Source organism: Tamandua tetradactyla, chromosome 1 (assembly GCF_023851605.1).
Source record: "Tamandua tetradactyla isolate mTamTet1 chromosome 1, mTamTet1.pri, whole genome shotgun sequence".
Classification (NCBI taxonomy): domain Eukaryota; kingdom Metazoa; phylum Chordata; class Mammalia; order Pilosa; family Myrmecophagidae; genus Tamandua; species Tamandua tetradactyla.
Genome location: NC_135327.1, coordinates 97,504,150 through 97,512,700, shown reverse-complemented (window position 1 = coordinate 97,512,700; position 8,551 = coordinate 97,504,150).

The window sequence follows — 8,551 nt, the reverse complement described above, 5'->3', positions numbered from 1 at the left end:
GTTTCACTTGAGTCAACCTGGAGTTGAGGTCAGGATCTTCTGGATGCCACCTGAATATTTTGAAATGAGGCTTATATCCCAGAAAAAAAACGTGCTTTCATATTTACTGATGGATCTCCCACTTTCAAGCTGAAGGGGCAACTTTTCTTTTGCCCGAATCTGACTTTTGTGGAATGGAGAGAGACTATTATATTATTTTGTGCAAAGTTCCCTGTGGCTTGAATGAAGATAAGTAGGTTTCCATGTTTCCATCCAGACACAAGTTTGGAGTAAAGCAATGCCAGCCAGCATTTCCCCTTGCACTTAATTGTAGTCATGTCAAAGGAAGTCCCAAGCAGGTGCGTGTCTTTATGTACATATGTGTATCTATTTTATTTCTTGTCATCTCCGCTTCTCATATTTGTTCTGATATTACATAACAGTAATCCATGTAGCAAGAAAAAAATTAATTTACAAAGATTATTGTCAAAAGTTAATAATTTAAAAAAAAGGGCGGGCCGCGGTGGCTCAGCGGGCAAGAGTGCTTGCCTGCTATGCCGGAGGACCTCGGTTCGATTCCCGGCCCCAGCCCATGTAACAAAAACGGAGAAACAGAATACAATAAAACAAGAAAATGTTTAAAAATGTTTCCCTTTCTTCCTTCCTTCCTTCCTTCTATCCTTCCTTCCTTCTCTCTGTCTTTCCTTTTAAATAAAAAAAAAAAAAAAAAAAAAAAAAAAAAAGTTAATAATTTAAAAAAGTAGAGAGAGCATTGATTAGCAAGAGTAGTCTATGGCTCACGGAAAGGGACCCATGTGCATCTAAAAGTAGAGTCACCACAAGTGGCAATTCACCTGGGGGCATTTTTGGCTTATGCCATTGTCTTGGCCTCATCATTAAAAGCCTCCCTTTCACTCTCACAATTGTCCCAGTTTGGATACTAAATTATATGGTCACCCTACTCAAGAGCTATAAGAAAATCCAGCAAATCTTCTCGTAAGGGCTTTGCGAACAATCTGAAGATAAAACCAGAGGAATGGGGTGGGGGGGGTGGAAAAAGAAGAATTTGCGCAGTCAATTCAGTTGTTCAGCCATATAAGACTTGTTGAGATTATATCTGCTTTGTTCATGTAATTGCAATTACAAACCAATATTGTAGCATAGAACTAATTTTATTATAACCACTGGTATGCAATAAAGCGAATGCACAAAATAATTTGCTGATTCCTGAGGCCCTGCTATAGATGAACTCAAGTTCTCCTGCTGACAGCAGGAGGAACGTCCCTCGGTCCCGTCGCCTCTCTTGTCGGCGAGGGTGGAGGTGGGACAGAGGCTGCCTGATATGCCTTGGCTGGCGAACTGCAAGGAGATGGAACGTCGTCCTAAATCAATCCAGGCCATGTGGACACCAGGCCCCGCTGCTGAGAGGGCCGCGGACACGGCCCCCACCAGGCCTGCTTGTGGCAGGCACAGGGGCGCACAGCTGGATGCCAGCCTAGAGCCGGCGGGATGGGGGCATTTTTCAATTACTGAGGTTTGGTTTCCCTTGGGCAAAGCAAGGTTGTGCCTTTTCACCCTTTTGGTTCCCTGTTTAAGGCAAAAAAAAAAAGAAAGAAAGAAAGAAATCTATGGCAAATGCGGACACTGCGGCCCCAGGCCGGGAGAAGGCAGAGGACATCTTCTTTGCCTGGCCAACTCCGGTCTGTTCCCAAGACTCAGGCCAGGCTCCAAATGTTCCAGGACGCCTCCTCTGTGGGCTCCCCTCCTTTATATGCACCCCACCCCCTTCCCAAGGGTCTCCCCACAGTGTGCATGGACAGCTTACTGCTGTCCTCAAGGTTCCCATACCCTGCTCATCACCTCGGAGGCAGCGGTTTACTCCTCCGTCTTCCCTTCTAGAGCTTTGGCTCCTGGGGGGTGGGGGCCACGTGGGTCTCTGTCCCTGCCCCACCTGGCCCAGGGTCTCGCTGCAGGCACCCACTTGGTCCTTATTTGAGGAAGGAATGTACAGGCAGGCTGGACACCCATGTGAAAACAAAAATAATTAGCATAATAACAAGCACAGCTCTAGTATTAAGCACAGTACAGGACGTACATTCTAGCGCTTTATAAAGTAGGACTAATTATTATTCCCATTTCAAGACAAGCAGTTAAGCCACTAGCTCAAGGTCACACGACTAATGATTGGCAGGGCTAGATATGAAACTCATAAAACCTCATGAAACTCTCCTAACCGTTTTAGGCTAACTAAAAATTCCCTAAGATTGCAGATTTTTTGCCACATCTTCTGCTTCATTCATATCTTCCAATGTACTCTTAAAATTTTTACTGCAAAATCATATGAAAAAAAACCCATGCCTCTTTATAAAGTTCATTATCTGACTCTAAGAAAACTGAGACAGATGAATGCTAAGAAGGGCTGCTGTAGACAGTTCATAGCGTTTTAGCAAAGAAAGGCGCCAGGAGGTCCGCTGACTCCCCCCCCCCCCCCCCCCCCCCCGCTGCCTGAGAGGAGTGGGGACTCGATTTAGAGACCTGGAGGGAGGGAAAAGGAGGCCCTTCACGCCTGGGGGCCCTGCCAGGCCTCACCCTCATCTGCGCACCACTCTCTGGGGCTCGGTAGAGGCATTTGGGTCTGAATGTTGATTATTTTTTCCATCTGGTTAATGGGTATGTCAGCCCTGGCAGCGTGTGAAATGACGTAATGTGTTTTAATCTGTTCTCGTGGGGGGTCTCCATGCCTGGTCCCAGACAGGGACCTGCTCCTGCCCGGCCCCTCTGCGCGGCCCGGGTCCCTTTCCCTGCATCCCCCCTCTGAGATCAGCAGTCTTTACCTCTCTTCTCTCCGTAACCCCCTCAGATCCATTACTCCCCCCCCAAACACACCGCCTTAATGACAGATATTCTAGAACACCTCCCTTTCCTCTCTAGAAATGAAATCCATGGATGAAATAACCTCCCAAAACACATAATTTTAAAAAGCAATATAAAAATCAATATAATGTTCTACTTGCAGTATAAAGAAAAGATAAAAGAAAGTAATCGATGATAAAATTTATGCATTCTAACCAGGAAATGTTGCAGCAGAACTCCCTGGAAGACAGGGGTGCTCGTCTTCTATGCAGGAGTCCCCGTGGCTCCTGCGGGTGCCAGCGCGACCCACCGAGGCGCGCGGTGTGCGTGACGCGGGGACGAACGCCGCTCATCCCGTAAAGGAGAATAACTCCTAGTAAAGCCTTCAACTCAATAAAATGCAACCTTCTCTCACTTTTTTAAAAAACTTTTCTATTGTATAGTATAACATATATAAATGGATAGAAATAAAAAAGTAATAGTTTTTAAAACACTCTTCGACAAGTCGTTACAGGACAGATCCCAGAGTCTGTCATGGGCTACCATATACCATCCTCTCATATTTTTCCTTCTAGCTGCTCCAGAATATAGGAGGCTAGAAAGAATACATATTTTTTAAATCATCACAATCCACTTTCCTTTCTTTCTTTTTTTGTGTGAAAAATAACATGTACAAAAAAGCAATAAATTTCAAAGCACAGCACTATAATTAGTTGTAGAATATATTTCAGAGATTGACATAGGTTACAATTCCACAATTTTAGGTTTTTGCTTCTAGCTGCTCCAAGATTCTGGAGACTAAAAGAGATGTCGATTTCATGATTCAGCATTCATAGCCATTTGTTAAAGACTATCTTCTCTGTATAACTCCACCGTAACCTTTGATCTTTCCATCCCTCTCTTTAGGGGTATTTGGTCTATGGCCATTCTAATTTTTTCACATTGGGAGGGTTTGTCACTAACATGGGGTAGGGAGATGGAACTAGCTGATGTTCTGGAAAGGCTGGGCCCTCTAGGTTTCAGGATTTACCTGGACCAGGGACCCATCTGGAGGTCGTAGGTTTCTGGAAAGTTACTCTAGTGCCTGGAACCTTTGTAGAATCTTATATACTGCCCTAGGTGTTCTGTAGGATTGGCTGGAATGGTCCCGGTTGGGGGTTGGCAGGTTATGATAGGTAGCAAGGTCTACCTGAAGCTTGTGTAACAACAACCTCCAGAGTAGCCTCTTGAATCTATTTGAACTCTCTCTGCCACTGATAACTTTATTAATTATACTTCTTTTCCCCCTTTTGGTCAGGATGGAATCATTGATCTCACAGTGCCAGGTCTGGAGTCATCCCTGGGAGTCATTTCCCATGTCACCAGGGAGACTTTCACCCCTGGATGTCATGCCCCACGTAGGGGAAGGGGGGGTACAACCTTCTCTTGATTTACATGGCAGCTACATTCCTAGAGTATCCAAAGTGCGAAAAAGAAAAAAAATTTTTAATTCAAATATGAATTTTAAATACAAAAACATCTCTGTTTAAATGTGAAATGGGCTTTTGGACGCAGGCTCAGATCATCAACAGGTTTTCCAGCCATCGGCGCATGCCTGGTGGAGCGTGAGCCGGTTGTGCAGAGGCAGGGCAGGGCTTTCTGCCGGCAGGGGGCGCACCCAGCAACGCCAGCCTCTGTCTGTTGAGTGTGTCCATGGCTTGTCCCTTCCACTTCGTGACAAACGAAAACATCCGTCCACATTTCCAAAACTGGTTGGCGCCAACCTCTGGGAACCAGTGCCCCAGGCCTGAGCTCCTTCGGAACAGGGACTTGTCATTGGCCCGTGGCACCTGGCACAGCCTGCTCACGGCAACCAAGCCCTGCTGGTGCAGGGAGGGAGGAGAACAGGAGGACTGCGCGCAAGGAATTAAGGTATACCAACGGCTGTTCAAAAAGCTTCCCAGGAAACCAGGTTTTTCAGTCCTGGCACTAATACGAAATTGGCCTAAGAGTGTGGGCAAATTCACCCAGTCTTGTGTTTTTGCGTTTGTAGAGAAATAAAGATATGTATACATATAAAGAGAAATGTATTGCTTTATTTCATGCAAACCCACACACGTACACACACATATTCAAAGAATGCTAAGGGAAACCTGAAAATAGCACATAGTAAATGTGAAATAATTATAAATATATGCAACTTATGTTTCTTCACTGACAAGTTTTGATGTGAATTTAGTGGTACAAAAGGAATTTTGTAATTTATAACTTTTAAGCTGAATGCAGGATAATTTGTCTTTACTGCCAAAAATAAATGTTAGTTCTGCTACTTCTTTCTTGCCTTACAGAACTGCTGTGGGGACATACAGTGAAATAGAATTTGTGAGATTTCTTTTTTCACCAGAAGATTCAGTTATCAGTGATAACCCCTAGTGTCAGGTGCTAAGTGTGTTCTAAGGGTTTCGCATGGATGCTCTTCTTTGACCCTCACAAGGACTCTACAAACAAAGCACCTTTTCCCCTCATTTTGCAGATGAGGAAACCGAGGAGTTAAGTGGGTGATGGAATTGGGAGCTCCAACCGAAGCCCTTTGACTCCAAAGCCAACTGCATTTTCCAAAATAAGTATTATTGGCCCCAGAGTCACAGCGTTCTGGGAAATATTGTCCCAATGGAGGGCTCGTCTGATATTGTTTTAGTTTTGTCATCACCCCAACAAGATGTTTGGGAGAGCTGTTGGGAGAGCTGTCGTCAGCAGTGCTCCTTCATCCTTCATTTCACCCTTATTTTTTCAGCCTAGCGCAGGTAACCATGGTGACCCCCTTGGGCCAGTCCCCTACCCCCGTGGGGCTTAGAGAGAAGCAGACATGGATGGTATAGTCATATAAAACACGTAACCACACACTAGGGAACAGTATGGAGACGCCGTGAAGTCGCACGTGGCTGGACCTGCACTGGAGCTTTTCTGACGGAATCCCTTTCATGATAAGGAAAGTTAAGTAGCATTTTTACAGGGCACTCACAGCATACCAGCCCCTCTTCCAATCCGATTCCACATGCCTTCTCCAGTACTGGAGGCGGGTATTATTATGCTCAGTGAACAGGTGAAAACACAGAAACTGAGCAAGATTAAGTAACGGCCCGGGGCTGGCAGTGGCCCAGCGGGAGGTTGGATGAGGTTTTGTCAAGTTCCCACGGTCGCGCCTTCATTTTACCCGTGTTGCCTCCTCCTGTTTCAAGGGCTTCCGCAGCACAGAGCCAGGGGAGATTGGCTTAGGTGCTGCACTGTCGCTTCACTGAAAATCTGCATCTGCCTCAGCCGGGTCCCCTCCAACGCCCCCTCCAGGGGCTGCCAAGCTGCTTGTACCCTTCTCTTACCCCAGGGGAACCCAGAGAACAAAACTCCTCAGTTGAGCACATCCCTCCACCCCGCTTCTCCCCACCTATTCTGCTAGAAAGAACCACTGCCCGTTCCTTTCGCCTAGGCCAGTTCCTCTTCTCATCACGCCCTTGCCCCTCTTTCTCGCTTGGCTGATCCTAGCTGTCTTCCAATGTCCGGGTACAGGGCAGGTCCTCCAAGGAAGCCTCTTCCGATTTTTCCACCCACTGCAGCTACCCGGAGTTGCTCCTTTGCAAGCCTCCTGCACTAACCCAGCCCCACCTCACGGATGGGGAATGGTGGATGTTGCTTCTTCTCAGACCCGGAGCTCCTGAAGACAAGGCATGCGCCCCTGTACCAGGGCATAGCATGGCACCTGGCACCTGGAGCCACCCATGGAATGTCTGCAAACGGAACTAAACAGACTTTCAGCATCAGAGACGGGTGGACGAAGAAAAGGGCCTTCTATTTTCCAAAGCATTCCACAATTCTGGCTGCAATATTTAGAGTTAAGCCAATGCATAATTAACAATCTAAAGTTCTCAATGGATACATCTGACCATTTTCAATTGTTAAATATAAGTTATTAACTAGTTTCCTTTTCTTAGGAATACTAATACATTTATTGGAATTAATTTCAACGAACTGTTTCTAATTACAAAACACTGTCTTTCAAAATATTTTAATTTTGCCCATAACATTCATTCTCATTTCATAGACAAGCCCTGTATATCTTTTATTTAAATAAATGGGCCTCCAGAAAAAAAAATAAAGAATGACTCAATTATTATGGGTGATAATTAATCTCTGAAATTAAAAACTGTCCTTTGTCCAACTGATTTACAAAGAACGTCTTAATGGGCAAGAGAAATAGCTTAATAATTTGCTTTCTGGAGGATAAAAAGCCAATAATTTTGGGGGGAAGGTGAAAGAGCTTCTTTTCAAGATAACATATAATTTCCCTTTTGAAATCTTATACCAGGGTTAATGTACTAATTATTTTGACATAGTTGCGGAAACCCATTTGATAAAGGGCTGAAACAAAAGGGTCCCAGCTCCTCCTTCCCCCACTCCTCCTCCAGATAAACCTGGCCCTGGAAGTCCCATAATCATAAATAAATCAAGATTTATGCTAATGACTAGAGTGGGACACAATTTTAGGTTTTAACAATACCAGAGAAAGGACACCAGGGGGCACTAGAGGACCATGTTTGGTGATTTTAGGCGCCATTTTACCCAAGGATTTAGAAAATAAATTCTTGCAAAAAACTGTTAACCTTCTGAGCTCCGGACACAATTTTATTTATTACTTTCCATATGCTATCACTACTAATCTTAGCAAGCCTGTCTCGAAGGTCATTTGAAAGGGTAATGCTCTAAAAAGAGAAACACAATCAGGCTGCTGCTTCTTGTACCTCCCGAAACGTTGCTGTGTGTGTCTGTGTGTGTGTTCACTGATGTTTTATTGTAAGCAAAGCCTTACAATGGAAGTAACCATTAAGAAACTCCAAAATTAACACTAAGGGCCGCCCCCCACCCCCAACCCCCGCCCCACAGCACAATCTTGATGTTTCAGGCAAAAGGATTGTTTTCATTGTTGTTACTTGTATGCTTGGTTTCTTTCATTTATTAACTCAATCAGTAAACATTTATTGAAGCCCTTTATGTGCCAGGACCTGTGTATGCCCTGGAGAAGCCACGATCACAGAGCCACAGTCCTGCCACTTAGCCTGGTGAGAAGACATTTCTTTTCACTCTTGTGAGCCGGCGTAAGTCTGAAAGCACCAAAATCCATAAGCGAATGGTGACACTTCAGTTTAGATCATTTCTCTTTTCACCCATCTCCAGAAACACACATTTTTCCAAAGCGAATAGTAAAATCACAACTGTCTACATGTGGCAATCTCAGGCTAAGCATGAAGGATTAAATTCCTTTGCTGAAACTGCTTGCTAAGTGACTGAATTTTTATTCATCAAATAAAATTAATGCTTGAGGATGTTCTGGATTTTTTTTTCTCCTTTCTAATTCCCATGATGCTTGGAATCAATTATGTTGCACTTCAGCAAGGCGATAGAAGCGCCATCACTTTTGGCACCTAATCAAGCATATTCTCTGAACCTAACTCAGCCCTGGCAGGCAGAGGACAAGCAGTCAGTTTCTTTCCTTGCCTCCCCCTCTCTGATCTAGTCCCAGTGTTTTGTAAAAATAAGGTGAGAACATTCTGTGATGTATTCATTTTACATCCATTATCTCATTTACTGCTGAGAGTGACTCTGCAAATTGTCCCCATTTCCCAGCTAAGCACACTGAGGCTCAAAGAGGTTAATACTTTGTCCAACCAGGTGTCAAACCCGAGTCTGT